Source organism: Condylostylus longicornis, unplaced genomic scaffold (assembly GCF_029603195.1).
Source record: "Condylostylus longicornis isolate FDR11 unplaced genomic scaffold, ASM2960319v2 ptg000308l, whole genome shotgun sequence".
Taxonomy (NCBI): Eukaryota; Metazoa; Arthropoda; class Insecta; order Diptera; family Dolichopodidae; genus Condylostylus; species Condylostylus longicornis.
The window spans coordinates 247,014-263,917 of NW_026578272.1; the positions used below are offsets into that span (position 1 = coordinate 247,014).

Consider the following 16,904-nt stretch of genomic DNA (forward strand, 5'->3'; position numbering starts at 1 on the left):
TATATGTATCATACATGATTCCGTGGAATATTCCACTTTTCAGCCGGTTTTAGCTCAATTTAAAAGAAGTGTGAAATTACAATATGATTTGTATATTTCTTGAATATCGGAAGATATCGCTTGTTCTCCCAAAGTTTTTTGGAATTTTATAGATTTTATAAAAAAGTGCGATAGTTATCCGACTTTTCTCAATTTTAACGGTATATCTAGTAATGGCCCAGGTAAATTATGTGAATTTTTACGAACATCCTTTGTTGACTTATATACTTCTTTGCTTTTCGCGGTAAATTCCGACAATTTTCAACACCTCAGTACCTATCCTAGGACAACGTTGCAAGTTTTAGTACTGATTCCGGTATTGTTTAAAAATACTTGGATAATCTCGGTGATAATTTTAAGGAATTACTCGCTGGTTGTCCCCTTGGCTTTCATATTCGTCGGAAGTTTCTCCATCTATTTGGAAGAAAACTCCCCTTATATGACTTCCTTTACCACCATTGCACGCAATTTATTGTAAAGAAATAACACGGTTTTTTTTCTAGTTGAAGGAATCTCAATTTGTACTAATAATTTGGAAGATGGGTATCAGACAGGTATCAAAAGTTATTTATATTCATTTCAATAAGGCTTTCGATTTTCTTTCCACGAAATAATTATTTCAAAGTTAAGACTAGAGGGTTTTCCTGATAATTTTATAAATTGCATGAAATCATACTCAGTGGGAAGGTCTTACATGGTAATTTGCCGTTCTTTTGTCTCGTCTCCATTTGTGGCAAGTTTGGCGTGCCACTGGGCTGTCTTCTGGCTCTAAATTATCATTTTTAGACTGTTATAATTATGTTGTGGGCAAGATAAGTTCCTTGTTAGGTTATTAATCGTTAGGTTAGTTCCTTGTTAGGTTTATTAAGCGATGGTAAAAGGAGTTTGTTGATCCCTACACATTGAAATGTCTTCACTCGTGCCTTGTTCACTCACATTTTGAATACGCATTGCAGATTTGGTTCTCAATTTACGGCGCTCACAGGAAGCGATTGCAGGCCATTCAAAAAAATTTCTTGAGATTTGAATTGTGTCGTCTTTCCTGGGAAGATCCCCACATCTTGCCATGTTATAAATGTAGATTAAAGCTCATTGACCTGCCGTCCGCTAGAAGACACAAATTGCAGATGTTGCGTTTATTTTCCATTTTTCAAATCGGAGCTCGTGTCGTCCGACATTTTAAGCAAAATATCAATAACACCACATGTATCTCGTTTGCCGAATCTTTTTTTAGTACACATTCATAAAACTAAATATGGCAAGCACGAGCGGAAAAGCAGGATGCAAAGTCTTGGGAATAAATATAAAGACATTTTAGATTTTATAATAACGAAGGACTCTTTAAAAAGTGTCTTTATAGAATTTCCTTTCTTTACATTTGAATATGTACGATCTTTTATTTAATTTCTTGTTGTTTTTTATTATTGTAGCTAAATTATAATTTGTTAGTAATAGTTAACAGTTTATTTTAAATTTTGAAGCTAGGTTAAAAGTGAAAAAGAGAAAAGAAAAAAAATTTATAAGCAGGGTGATTCACCGAAAAGTTATTAGCCAATATCACCGGGTAGGATGTCGAAAATGCGTAAAATTTTTGGTCGGAACATAGTGTTAAATCGGAATCGTTTCCGAGCTACAGGCATTTTAAGAAAATTTATGAAATTTTAACATACTTAAGTTTTTTGCACATAACTTTCGTTCCAAAAAAGACAGAAGTTTCAAGCAAATAGTTTTCAAAAGAGCCTTAAGAAGGTTTAAAATAAAGAGCAGCGGGTCATTTGGTTTTGCATGTTTTTTCAAAAATACAAGCATTGGAACTTTAAAAAAATTCAAATTTTACTCATCATTACAGCGCACGAAATATATTAGAAAAAATTAAAGTACTTTTTTTTGAAAAAAAGGGAAAAATATCAATATTTTTAATGGAAATTTTTTGAATAATGTGGTGTTGTTATGTAGACAAAAGTAAAACGAATCTGATGTGAACAGCACATAACCAATCGTAAAGTGTATTTCTGTTTGGTGAACATATTGCTCGAAATTACAAAAAGGACCTTCAAAAAATTTTAAATTTTAACTTTTTCTTCTAAAATTTAAGAAAGTCAGTGGCTTTAGATTTTTTTGACAAAAGAAATATTTACAATAATTTTACTAACGATATTGGAAAGCTTAAGAGCCCTTACTAAAAAAAATCTGATGTGATCAGCACATAACCGACCTCATTGTGTATTGTCTAGTTAAATGAAAGTGTTACAGAATATTATAAAAATGTCTGTTAAATACTTCTTTCCAATTTTTAGGACATTAGTAAGCTTATAGTTAACATACTTAGAAAAATGTAAATTTGGCTCTTAGTAGAGTTTCGCTTTGTGCTACTCGAATTCCCTGAAATGCTCGCCAGTTAGTTTCGGTAACAACCAGAACTCAAATATCAAATTTCAAGAAATTCCATCAATTTGTTCTGTGGATATGGTGAAAAATGTAAAATCGGCCCGCAAATTAGTTCTCGAGCCCTGATCTTTCCAAAAAAGTTATATGTTTATTGTTTTAATATGAGGAATTCATATATTAAATTTCAATGAAATCGGTTGATTATTTCTCTTTATATACACAAAAGTGTATGTTTGGCCCGTGGTAAACGTCTAGTTGCCGATGCCTGATCTTTCCAAAAAATTTACATGTTCATTGTTTTAATACGGGAAATTCATATATTAAATTTCAATGAAATCGGTTGATAATTTCTCTTTATATACACAAAAATGTATATTTGGCCCGTAGTAAACGCCCAGTTGCTGATGCCTGATTTCTTCCAAATGTTAGGAATTTTTGCGTATGATCGAGCAAAGCTTATATATGAAATTTCAAGTAAATCGGTTGAATACTTTCTTCAAAATGGTGAAAAATGTAAAATCGGCCCGCAAACCCGTTTTCGAGCCCTGATCTTTCCAAAAAATTTATATGTTCATTGTTTTAATACGAGGAGTTTATATATTAAATTTCAATGAAATCGGTTGATTATTTCTCTTTATATACACAAAAATGTATACTTGGCCCGTAGTAAACGTCTAGTTGCCGATGCCTGATTTCTTCCAAAACATACGAATTTTTGCGGACGATCGAGCTGAGCTTATATATAAAATTTTAAGTAAATCGGTTAAATATTTTCTTCAAAATGTTCAAAAATGTAAAACAGGCCCGCTAAAAAGTGCAGTTCCCGAGGCCTGATATATACCAAAAGTTGACCGATCCGTGCCATGGTGGAAACAAACTTACATATAAAATTTTATCAAAATCGGTTCAGCCGAACTTGAGATACACGCGTGCACACACAGACCGACAGACCGACAGACGGACAGACCGACAGACCGACAGACCGACAGACCGACAGGTTGCTAAAAATAGTTTATTTACACTTCCCTACTATGGAGAAGTACGTTCCCACCGAAAACTCGATATGCAAAATTTGTTGCCATCACATAACCTACCTATTGTTTACACAATACGGTCGGTAAAAAGGACTGTATACAATTTTAAAAAATTTTGGTGTGCGAACAACATTTTTCAAAGTCAGTATCAAAAATTTGAGAATTTACGGAAAACTTACCAAACTAAAAATAGAAAAGTTACCTATGATCAACAAATTTCAACGAACCTCAATGGATAAAATATAGAATACATATTAATAAAAAAATTGAATTAAAATAAAATAAAATTATTTTAATTTAGAATTAAAATATTTTACAAAACAAAAGTCACAGTTTTAAAATAAAATGGTATTAAACATCAAACGCGATATCCTTGATTCAAAAGATGTTTCATATCTTTTAATATTTCACTTAGCTGATCTTTAAAAGCTTTTAATTTTAAAATTTCATGTTTAAGTTTGGCTTGCTGTTTTAGTTTAATATCTAAACCTATATCTATAACAAATATTTCAACTCGTTCCATTCCGTTAGTTTTCGTTTGCATTTTGCTTCCAAATTCTTAAAATATTCCCTTTTTTTTTCAGAAATAGATGGTAATAAGAGTTGTGTAGGCAAGAAAGACATAAAATATTGTAAACAAACGAGTGTATCAAAAACATTAAACTGAAATAAAATTAAATTAAGTTAGGTAAAAATTTTGTTATTTTTATTTTGATAACAAAAAATTTTTTTTTATTTTTCATTTCATAAAAATTAAGTAAAAACATTCGAATGTACGAAAGTAATAGTTATAAATTTAAAATTTCATACTTTATTATACGGTACATACCTATTCAAGGTAGATACACAATATGATGTAGTGATACGTATGTACTCCATTTATATGGCTGCTTCCAACTTATTATTGTCTATATAAAAGTTACTTGACCTGAAGCCGGCTTCACTTAAGTCGCTTATTTGAATTGAAATGTTATTCGAAATTTAATAGCTAAATGTCGTTTTTGAACTTTTAATCTAACGTAATAAAAACGCAGCTTGAGTTTCGGGCCGATTTCACGTCAAGCCGCAATGTAGACCAGGTATAGAAATTAAGCAATTTAGATTAAAATGCCAGTTACCGATACGCGTGTATGTATGTATATTCATAAGAAATATTTGTTTTAAATTTAAAAAAAAAAATTTAAATAAAAATAAAAAATTCATAGTTTATTTAACAATAAATGTAATGACAATTACTTATTACCAATTTTAAGTTTTTTCTTAATATTATTTGTCTTTTTATATAATATGGATACATAATTTTTTGTACTGGAATAAGTTACAGAAATAAAACTCCCGCTTTTAAAATTCTTAATACTTTTTCCTATACTTTATATACGAAAAAATAAATAACTGCCGCTTTTAAAAATACATTATAAAAAAACAGGTAGACATCTATTGCGTACTTTTTCTCTCTCCCAAAAATTCTTATGTGAATAAAAACGAAAATAAGAAGGTATACTGCTCAACTCTTTTAGCTAAGGGAATTTTTTGTATACAAACATTGGTGAGTGATTGCATTAGTGTGATGTAAACGGACAGTCGAATTACTTATTAATAGATATACTTTGATCTAAATTATTCATTTCACTTTGATAATGTTCTTTGTTTTACCATAACGTAAAGCAAAGAACATTATCCATTTTCGTATCACGTAAATCCAAAAAAAGAAATTAAAAAGTCCCTATTAGTTGCACTCTTTCCGTCCGTGTGTCTATTTAGAAAACTTTTACACCCTTTAAGATAGGAAGCTGAAATTTTAAACACAAATAAATTTTACTCGATACTTATTTTCTAGAAAAATTTTTCTCTAGGAAAAAACTTATTGTAAATAATATATTTTAAATACCACAAATACAGAAACCTGAAGCCAAACATTGTTTTGTCACACCCTTGGACCATGTGCAGCTATAAAATATGACCTTTAATAACCTTAGTAACTTCATTGGTTTAAGAAAATGTATATAAGCTTTTAAAAATTTTAAGATTTTCATCTTTGTAAGTCCTTAGAGTCCTATAACGACATTTTATTCTATCAAAAGTGATTGTCTCATCACAGGATATGACATCACAAAGTATGAAGATATTATAAACAAAACTTGTATAATACCTACTTACTAGAAACTATGATTAATACCTACTTTGACGAAATAAGATATGTATTTTGAAAAATGTCTCTTTTTATCAAAAGAAAAGATTTTTTATACTCTTTTCATAAATTTTAATTAAAAAAAATTTTTATCACTTTGACCATAAACTAAACAATATTATACATAAATTAACTTGTGTGCAAGCTGATTTGTACATATGTACACATACGTATACCTATTACAAAAATATAAAGCTTAAAGCTGATGAAAGCACAATTTGCATAAAAGCTCAAAGGAGAGCAAAAATTACGTACGTGCTGAACTCCAATAATAATTCCTTATTCAAAAAAGAAAACACTTTGCCTAGTAAATTGAATAATTCCATAAGTATATACACCTAATGCTCTTTCTACACGGTAGGATGGTTCCCGAGAAATTAGTGTAAAAACAAATCGTGTAATAGATACTGGCTAAGTACAAAAATAATAGATTGGTTCTAGACCTTAAAAAACAAGTTAAAAATACACTAAATTATTGTTTGAGTTATTTTAAGAATTTATTTTCGTTTTAATTCATTAAATAAAATAAATTACAATAAAATAAATTATAATAAAATAAATTAAAATTTAGATTTAAAAAAAATGTACATATTATATCAGAAATTTACTGATGAAAAACTTAAATAAGAAGAGTACATCCATAAGAATAATTTAAACATTAAACAATTTTATTTGTTGTCACTGTCTGATAATAAACGCATACGTTTGCGAAAGACTACAAAATCACTGCCATCACTGTAAACAGTTCAATTGTATAATTTTGTCGTTCAGTAATCATAATTATTCGAACAGTTGCTGTTACTTTTGGTTCAATCAGAATACCAGTCTTATTTTAATTAGAAAATTTTTTTTTGTATTCGTTTTATTTCAAATTATATCGTGTAAAAATAGAAATATTTTTTGGTGTTTACTCGTGTTATTTCAAATTCGTGTAAAAATAATTCGTGTAAAAATAGAATTGGGTGTACTTACATACATGTTTATATACATACACTCAGAGATATACAAAAAAATCTTTTAAAATTGAAAATAATTTTTGTTATAATTTCAAGACAATACAAAAGTTGAAATATTACAATGAAGATACATCTTAATATTAAGCTTACTTTTTTCCTACTGTAACTTAATTGACAGCAGGTCTTTCTTTATTACATTAATTATTTTCTATTGCATGTTTGATATTATAACACAAATATTATTACACAAATAATGCATACATACCTATAGACCTTTTACAGTTGCAAATATGGGTTTACTTAAATTTGTAATTTTCTCATCACGGGCTCTGAATTATTTAAAAAGTTTTTATTTCACATATTATGTTTACTTCTAGTCTATTTTTAAAATAGAAATTTCACAACTTTGTAAAATTATTATAAGTACAAATATACATATGTATATTGTTGCACGGAAAATATTGATTTAAAACAAAAATTGAAGTAACAATATAACCAAAGTTTTACCTCATGAACTTTATTTACCAAAAAATGAAAGTACAGAAACACCACTAGAAGTAAATTATACCTTTTGAAAGATTGTATAATATGATTGTATAAAAAATTTAGATTGTAGATTTAAAGAGATCCGTGTTAAGAGCTTTTTTTAAATATTCGAATTTTAACTAGTTGACGATAAAGTTAACAATAGAAACAGCTTTAGTTTAAAAATAACAATATTTGTGTAATACGCGCACATTCTTCAAATTGCGGTTTGTTTCCTTTCATCTTCAAGTCACCAAAAGTAAAAAAATTACAATGTATTATATTCTAAAATGTATATTAAGAGCTCTTGAGATTCTACAGTATTGTAAAGTGTATCGCGTATGCAGTCGAAGCGTAAAACAAAAGCAGAGTGGGTAGCGAGAAAAGTAAGACTATTTTTTGTACAGATGTCATTAAAAGACTTGCCAGAATTACTACATTGCCAAATTATTATCTTTTTTTCCACAAAAAAAAAATTTTTTAGAAATTTTCAAAGAATAATTATGAGATTAGCAGTTATAAAGTATGCCTGCTTGGTATAAGACTTTAAAAAGAGAAAACAGTTACGTGTTTTCTCGCAAAGAAAAGAAGATTCTGACTTCAAAAAAAAAAATCTGATGTGATCAGCACATAATCGATCGCAATGTGTATTGTCTAGTTAAGTGAAAGTATTACGGAATATTATAAAAATGACTGTTAAATACTTCTTTACAATTTTTAGGGCATTAGTAAGCTTATAATTAACGTGCCTAGAAAAATGTAAATTTGGCTCTTAGTATAGTTTCGCTTTGTGCTACCCGAATTCCCTGAAATGCTCACCAGTTTGTTTTTGTAACAACCAAAACTGAAATATCAAATTTCAAGAAATTCAATATTCCGTAGATATCCTGATAGATATGAAATCAGCCCGCAGATCAGTTTTTGAGCCCTGATCTTTCCAAAAAAATTATATGTTCATTGTTTTAATACGAAAAATTTAAATATTAAATTTCATTGAAATCGGTTGATTATTTCCCTATATACGCCAAAATGTATATTTGGCCCGTAGTAAACGTGCAGTTGCTGACATCTGATTTCTTCCAAAAGTTAGGAGGTTTCGCGGACGGTCGAGCAAGGCTTATATATGAAATTTCAAGTAAATCGGTTGAATATTTTCTTCAAAATGTCAAAAATGTAAAACAGCCCCGCTAAAAAGTGCAGTTACCGAGGCCTGATATATCCCAAAAGTTGATCAATCCGTACCATAGTCGAAATAAACTTACACTTAAAATTTCATTAAAATCGATTCAGCCGAACTTGAGACAAACCGACACAGACCGACTGAGCGACAGGTTGCTAAAAATAGTTTATTTACACTTCCCTATTATGGAGAAGTGTATTCCCATCGAAAACTCGATATGCAAAATTTGTTGCCATCACATCACCTACTTATTGTATGCACAATATGGTCTGTAAAAAGCCAGAGTGAAAAGTTGAAAAAACTTTTAAAAACTGAAAAATACGTAATAAACGTCAAATTTCAAAATATTTATCAAAAATGAACAGTACATATATTTTGACAGCTAAAAGTTATTAAAACATTAAATTTTACTTAAGAAACCTTTAAAAAACTTTAAACATTGGGAAAAAGATCACATCATTATTTTCGCTCATTTTTTTCCAAAAGTATTATATCAGACGTTTTGCATACTAAAACTTTAAAAAGTTTTTTCAAGTTTTATAAGGTTTTTGAAAACCTTCTTACCAGACATGTCCAATCTATCATCTGGATATTTTTTTATTACATGTTGGAAATTTAGAGTTTTTGTAATCTTTTGTCTATTTTTATTATAATAGAAAATCTTCTTCTTTGTTTTCTATTTAATATATTTCTTATTATTTTTATTTATTTGCTTTCCACACTATTAAAATTTAAATCGATTGTCTTGTTTAGAATGATATTCTTTAAAGCATTTGTTTGCGATAGGTTGAGGGTTAAGTCATTCCGCCAGGTTTGAAAGTCATTCCGGACACAGCCGTGACAAAAACGGTTCAAAACGGACACAGACCTGGCAAAAATTGAATAAAATAACAATAGCAACACCAACAACACACAACAATATCGTCGGCACCTAGCCTGAGGACGAAATACTCACCTCCGGTCAAGAGACGGTTAAATCTTCATAAAGATTAAAGCAACCTTAATCTAATTCCGAGGAATCAGAAACGAAGATTTTAACGAATATCAGGATGATGGCCTGACATATCTTGAATATCTTCTACAGAACGGGGTTATGGCAACAATACAAGTGCCTGAGGAAATATCAAAGGCATTATACCCCGCAAAAAAGCCAGGGTTAGGGAGATTTTTGTGGAAATATTAAGTACACCAAGAATTCTGCCAGATTTAGAAAATTACTATATAAGGAGCATTATAGTTCTTCTTTTCTAAGGGGTCTCGATGCGACGTGACCCGAGATGTTCAAGAAGACTTTGAACTTAGTGGTCGACACGTACTTCCCAAACGAAGACGAATCGGTTCCAGGTACAGAGGTGAGTTGTCCGGTGGCGGACTTGGAACCGCAACATTCAGGAATCTCTAGCCAAGTTTGGTGCAGAATGACCAGGCACATCAGTAGAGGGCCTGGGGTGGGAGTTGGGGTTCTCTCTTCGCTGCTATGACTAACATTCACGAAGAAGATCCTACTGAAATTGGATTTGAGGCGAGTCAAGGTTACATATGTAAGCGACCCTGCTATTCTCCAATCAATCAGTAGTGTCTTGGAGGGATTGCTGACCGAGGATAACTCTCGCGCCAAGCAATGTGGACTAGCAATGAGCCCAGAGAAGACGGAGCAAGAGCTCATTACTACAAAAACCAAAATTCCGGGCTATGGGTCGTCCAGACTAGGCAGTCTTCCTCTCACTCTTAGTGTGACAGTTAAGGGCTTGGGTATTGTGTTGAATTCAAAGTTTAGCGGTTTTGTGTTTTACTTTTATTTTAATTTATTTCCAACGGAAGTTATATTAAATATACTATACAAACAAATATGATTAAGAAATAAAGAAAAAATTAACCAACAAGTGACGGTTTATCAATTAATTTAAAAATTTAATAAAAACTTAATTCCAAATTAAACAAAAAGGTAAGGGTTCATAAAATATAAAAATTCAAAAAGCATAAAAATAGTATTTAGACAAAGAAATTTAAAATAAAAAATTTATGAAAACTTTATAAAAATAAAAACTTAGAAAAAATATAAATTCAGAATAGAATTAATAAACAAAAAGCGATTTTAAAATTAAAGGAAAATTTACAGTAGAAGTAGAAAGAAAAAAAAATAATTTAATATACAGAAAAAAGTGTAAAATGTCGGCCCTACACAAAAATACGCAGAAGATCTTCAACTTCAACGTATTTCAGCTCTGAGAGCTATAAGTTTAATAGTTTGTTAACGTTGGAACTTCAAGTAGTATAATGGGTTTCAAGCGGTATTCGATTAAAAACTCTTGGTGTCGTAAAATAATATAAAAAAAGTATATTTCTTGGTATAAAGACTGACTATAATGCTCTTTGAAAAACCTGGATATAAGAAAATAAAAAATTACTTACAAAAAAACGCTTTTGTAAGCAATAAGAAAATCAAAATATCCATGTAACCCAGGGTGAGGTTGAACTGTGAATATTACTTCAATTGTAATTAATATGTTATTTTTTTAAATTTGAACTTAAATTTCCCTCGTAGACACGACATTTCTGAAAGTTTTAGAAATATTTTGTAGAGAAATAAAGATAATGCAAAGGTCTTTCATTTTGAAAAGGAATAAAGTTGGGTCAAACCAATGGTTTGTATTGTAGCACTTTTCCCTTCAATAAGTGAAAAACGAACGGACGGACGGACAGAGCGGAACTAATAAGCACTTTTTTTCAAAAAATTTTTGGAAAAGAGCTAAAAAGTACATGCTAATAATGCATAATACTGCGTAATAATTAAAGATTTAAAAAATTTGTTTATGTTTGAAAAAAACTTTGTTTTCGTTTAAATTTCTAGCGTTTTGACATCTGTTTTTCGCCCGACAGACATATTATTTCTAAAACTGTTCCCACGTTATGTTATATCAACGTGAAGGTTAGGATATAGGACTCTTCTCCCTAAAAAGACGATAGGTTAATAGCATAAAATTTAGAGTAATTGATGGTTAAACGAGAATTTAGAAAAAAATTTTTGAAAAATTTTGCGTTTTCACTTGAATATCTCTTAAACTAAAAAAGTCATTGCAACCACTGGTGTACATTAAAGGAGAATTTCATTAGCCTAAGGAGCATCAAATGCCACACAAAGTTAGATTTACCTGTTATATTTCCCGAGTTATAAATAAAAATGTGCAAATTAGACGGTTTTTCCATATTTCAACTTTGAGGCCCCATAACTCGAGAGCAAGTGTCCAAAAATAAAAATGTCACTAGGTGCTTTTTGTTCTTCTGAATGCATTCTATCACCCTGCTTCGGAAATACCATTGAGTCTTAGACACCCTGTATATCGCAATATACTGTATTAATGAAAAGATACTGTGTTCATAATCTGTGTTCATTATTTAGTTCATTATTATAAATATTACCAGTATTGCTTACTTTACCAAAGGATTTATTGACAAACTTCCATTCCTTGGAAAAATTAAATTGTGAGACAAAATATTTTTCCTTAGAAGAATCTACAGAATTTTTAACAGTTAAAATAAGTTTTTTTAAATTGTTTTTGAGTCTAATTTTGTGAGAATTCCTTTTTAAAATTCTAGCAATCTTATTTCTTTCGGAATATTCGTTTGGATATTTTGATTAAAATATGGTTTAAAAATCGTGATTTACTATTTTTCTAAAGGAAAAGTTAGAGTTTGAGCTAATGATTAAGAACTTCCAAAAATTTATTAAACGAAAAATTTGGATTTACTTCTCCACATACGTCATTACATTTTTCACGATTTAGAAAATTAAACAATTATTTAGATCATTAAAATTAACACTACGAACATGAGAATCAAAGCAAGCGTTTCTTGCATTATTTTGCTACCCAAAAAGGAAAGAGAAATATAGTAATGATCAACAACATCACAAACTAGACTAAAATTATAGTTTTTCCGAAAACGTGAAAATGGATGGTCTATATCCCTAGCAGAAGAATTTTTTATTTTAGGGAGACTCCTTTATATAGAATCAAAACCATTAACCACCCTCAGAAGTATATATTCATCAACACCATTGAAACTAGTTAAAATATGTACATATACATATTAACATCACAAAAAATAATGCAATTTTTATATTTAATCGAGACAAGGAATTTTCTGAATTACTAAATTCAGAAATAAAATCACTGATTTAAAGAAATTTATATCTATTTATAATTATAATATTATTATGTATATTATTATACATATTTAGCTACTTCTTAAGTGTGTAAAAGTATTTCTAGAAGTTCTAGAGACATGGAATAAAAGGCACTAGATAAGGTGTTGCGAGTAGGGTTCCCCAGATCCAAAAGGTTGGATTAAAAGGACTACCGCAAGACATCAGAAAACCTACCGAAAATAATAATGTTAACTCCACACATACATATGTACATTGTTTCTGTTTTTTCACAAAAACAACAATTTGTAGAATGTTACCAACCTACTTTATAGATACTTTAGATTGTTCTATTATATAAGCTGTAATGTTCAATAAAAAAAAAACACTTAAGTATGTATTATCTTGATATTTGGTTTCATTCGCCAAGTTTGTCGTAGAATTTTCATTCGACAGGTTTGAATGCTCACTCACCTAAAATTGAGGCGAATTCGCTAATCATAATATTAAAAATGTATATTCGCCAAAAATTTCATTTGTTTCGCCGATCATAATAAGGGCCATAATTTATGTAGGTATCGACGAATCCAGATTTCAAATTTATAGGTTTTCAGAAGAGCAGAAAATCATCTCATTTTGTTGTAAAAAAAGACATCGTAATGAAATAAAAGGCAAAATATTGCAAATAATTTTCTTAGTAGATCCTGCTAAAAATTTATTATTTTATTTTAATTAAACTATTGAAAATTACAATTTTCTGTTAAATTATCAAAAAGACTGCAAGATATACTGTAAGTTGAAATACAATCACAAAATAAATAACATTTTTAGTGTATTTATAATTACAATAAAAGACACTCCATAATACATTTAGTTTTAATTTACTTATTTTAATTGCACTGAAATTGAAATTTTTATAAATATGTTAATAAAAGATACATTATAATATTTGACAAAAATATTAAACTTAAAAAAAAAAGTTTTAAAGCCTATAATTAAATAGTAATATACAAATAAAACAATTCAATTCGTTAACAAAATAAATAATACAAAATTAAATTTGTTGTGTAAAAACTATGATATATTTCTAATATCGTACCAGATTTGCATAAATTCTGGGGATCTTCATATATATTTTTAGTAATAGATGTACAAGACATGTTAATATTTTTGTATTTGTGTCTATTAAATAAGGTTTTACAAAAAATGTGACTATAGCATTCTTTATTCCATATATAAATTTCGCTGAGCGGTAAAATAATTTATTTGCTGTTTAAAATTTAATTTTAATTTAAATTTAGTGAATAATTAATATTAAGTTTTTGTGTTATTAAATAAAATGTAGATTTATAATTTATATAAATAATTTTTTTCTTTTGTTCGTAATATTTACTATGAAATAAAAGTGGAATTTGAAAAAAATAATACTAAAATTCATTTAAAAAGAAAAATCACTTAAGAAATTAGTAAGATTTGATGTACCTTTTAAAGCTTCTATTGTAATCATATTTATATAAAATATAATAGTATATTTAATTACCTTCATACAAATAGAAAAGCCCCGAAGGTGTGGCATCGAAGGTTGCAAAAACCACAGTCTTACGAGAAGAGGAGAACGTTAATGCTATACCTACATTTAATTTACCAAAGAACGAGGTCATCAGGGATAAATGTATACAAGCATTAGGAAAAAGATATTCGACACCACCAAAGTATTTTTAATTTGTAAGAACTTTGATTTTATTTTGTTGCCTGTGGAAAATATAATTTAATCAATTACCTACTAATGTTAAGACTTGAACAATTTAAATAAATATATAATTTAATCTTTAATAAAAGAAAATTAAAAAAAATTGTGAGTTTAGTTGAATACATACGAGTATGTAGGTACATTTAAAATATGTTATAAGCTTTATTGGTTTTCTTATCAAATATACGTAACTAGCTTTCACAAAAATCGATAAAAAATCGATTAAAACTTTTATTCATTATACCCGTACGAACGTATGTTCGAAGGGTATACTAAATTTGCCTTACCGTTTGTAACGCTAAGAAATAACGGTGTTAGATATAGACTCAAGTGTATGTTTTTGATCAGCGTCAAATTCTGAGTTGATTTAGCTTTGTCTGTCCGTCCGTCCGTCCGTCCGTCCCAACGATAACTCAAAAACTAATTGAGCTAAGTTCACCAAATTTTCAGAAATGAATTATTGTAGTAAGTGCCAGAACCCTATTTAAATTGGACGTGATCGGGGTACCGGTTCGGGTAGCTGTTATACAACTTCAAAATTTATTTGGCTATATCTCAGAAACTATAAAAGTTGTGGTATTGAAATTTCACACAAACGAATATATTAATAGGGCCAATGTGTCTCATAAAAGTCGTTGAAATCACTTGGCTTCTTCTGGTACCTGCCATACAACTTCAAAAGTTATTTGACTATATTTCAGAAACTATTAAAGCTATGGTATTGAAATTTCACACAAATGAATATATTAATAGGGCCAATGTGTTTCATAAAAGTCGTTGAAATTACTTGGCTCCTTCTGGTACCTGCCATACAACTTCAAAAGTGATTTGGCTATATCTCAGAAACTATAAAAGCTGTGATATTGAGATTTCACACAAGTGAATATATTAGTAGGGCCGATGTGCTTGATAAAATTCGCTAAAATTTCTTGGCTCTTTCTGGTAGCTGCCATACAACTTCAATAGTAGTTTGGCACAACCAGTATTTTGAAAAATACATAGTACTGAAATTTTGCATAAATTAATATGGTAATACGGCAACTTAAAGTCATAGTCTGCCCCATAGTTAGTTATGGCACATTAGTTATTCGCACATAGGACAACAAATTCGTACGGGTATCACAGAGTTGACAAAGTCAACTCTACTTTTTTTCTATGGGGCAGACTATGACTTTAAGTTGCCGTATTACCATATTAATTTATGCAAAATTTCAGTACTATGTGTTATTCAAAATACTGGTTTTGCCAAACTACTATTGATGTTGCATGGCAGTTACCAGAAAGAGCCAAGAAATTTTAGCGAATTTTATCAAGCACATCGGCCCTACTAATATATTCACTTGTGTGAAATCTCAATATCACAGCTTCTATAGTTTCTGAGATATAGTCAAATAACTTTTGAAGTTGTATGGCAGGTACCAGAAGGAGCCAAGTAATTTCAACGACTTTTATGAGACACATTGGCCCTACTAATATATTCGTTTGTGTGAAATTTCAATACCATAGCTTTAATAGTTTCTGAAATATAGTCAAATAACTTTTGAAGTTGTATGGCAGGTACCAGAAGGAGCCAAGTAATTTCAACGACTTTTATGTGACACATTGGCCCTGCTAATATATTCGTTTGTATGAAATTTCAATACCATAGCTTCAATAGTTTCTGAAATATAGCCAAATAATTTTTGAAGTTGTATGGCAGGTACCAGAAGGAGCCAAGTAATTTCAACGACTTTTATGTGACACATTGGCCCTACCAATATATTCGTTTGTGTGAAATTTCAATACCATAACTTTTATAGTTTCTCAGATATAGCCAAATAAATTTTGAAGTTGTATGGCAGCTACCCGAACCGGTACCCCGATCATGTCCAATTTAAATAGGGTTCTGGCACTTACTACAATAAATCATTTGTGAAAATTTGGTGAACTTAGCTCAATTAGTTTTTGAGTTATCGTTGGGACGGACGGACGGACGGACGGACGGACAAAGCTAAATCAACTCAGAATTTGACGCTGATCAAAAACATACACTTGAGTCTATATTTAACACTGTTATTCCTTAGCGTTACAAACGGTAAGGCAAATTTAGTATACATTTCGAACATACGTTCGTACGGGTATAAACATTACATAGTAAAGTTCTTATTTAATTTTTGGTAATTAAGCATTTTTACATGCATGATTTTCACACGGGAAAAATTGTAAAAAGTAAAAATGCTGATATGATTATTTGAGATAAAATTTTTAAAGAATTTAGAGAAAAAATTTGTTTTTATGAAATATGAAGTTGTTTATTCAAAGTCTATGTGGAAGTTGCGGCTAGAATTTTAACTTTACTTGGTTATATTACTGATTTTTATTTTTTTACTTATTTTTTATTTTATTCAAATTTACAGTATGTATTCAAGATTATAACATTTAAGGTCTAATAAAAGTATGCTGTAATATATAATATAACAATTTATTATTAACTTAAAATTATTTCAAAAACTTAATTAATACAAAATTTAAAATTACACAATATTATATTGTTACAAAAAAATATTAAAATCTGAATGAAAATTAAAAATAAAATAGAAAACAAAAATATAAACTATGCAATAGCGAGAAATTCACTAGTGTTGCATAGCTGTATCTTAATACAATTTATATATAAATAGTAAATTATAAATGTGGGGTTTAAGACAAATTTTATTTTAT

The 16,904-nt window shown here is 29.3% G+C and overlaps 1 protein-coding gene across 1 annotated transcript in view; it reads right to left on the reverse strand.

Moving 5' to 3' along the window:
* Nucleotides 1–7,460, reverse strand: part of LOC129616886 (uncharacterized) — a 139,525-nt gene extending 132,065 nt beyond the window's left edge. The window contains exon 1 of the mRNA XM_055532390.1: nucleotides 6,871–7,460. The gene's annotated coding sequence lies outside the window, so the exon portion shown is untranslated. The remainder of the gene's footprint in view (nucleotides 1–6,870) is intronic.
* Nucleotides 7,461–16,904: the final 9,444 nt, after the last annotated feature.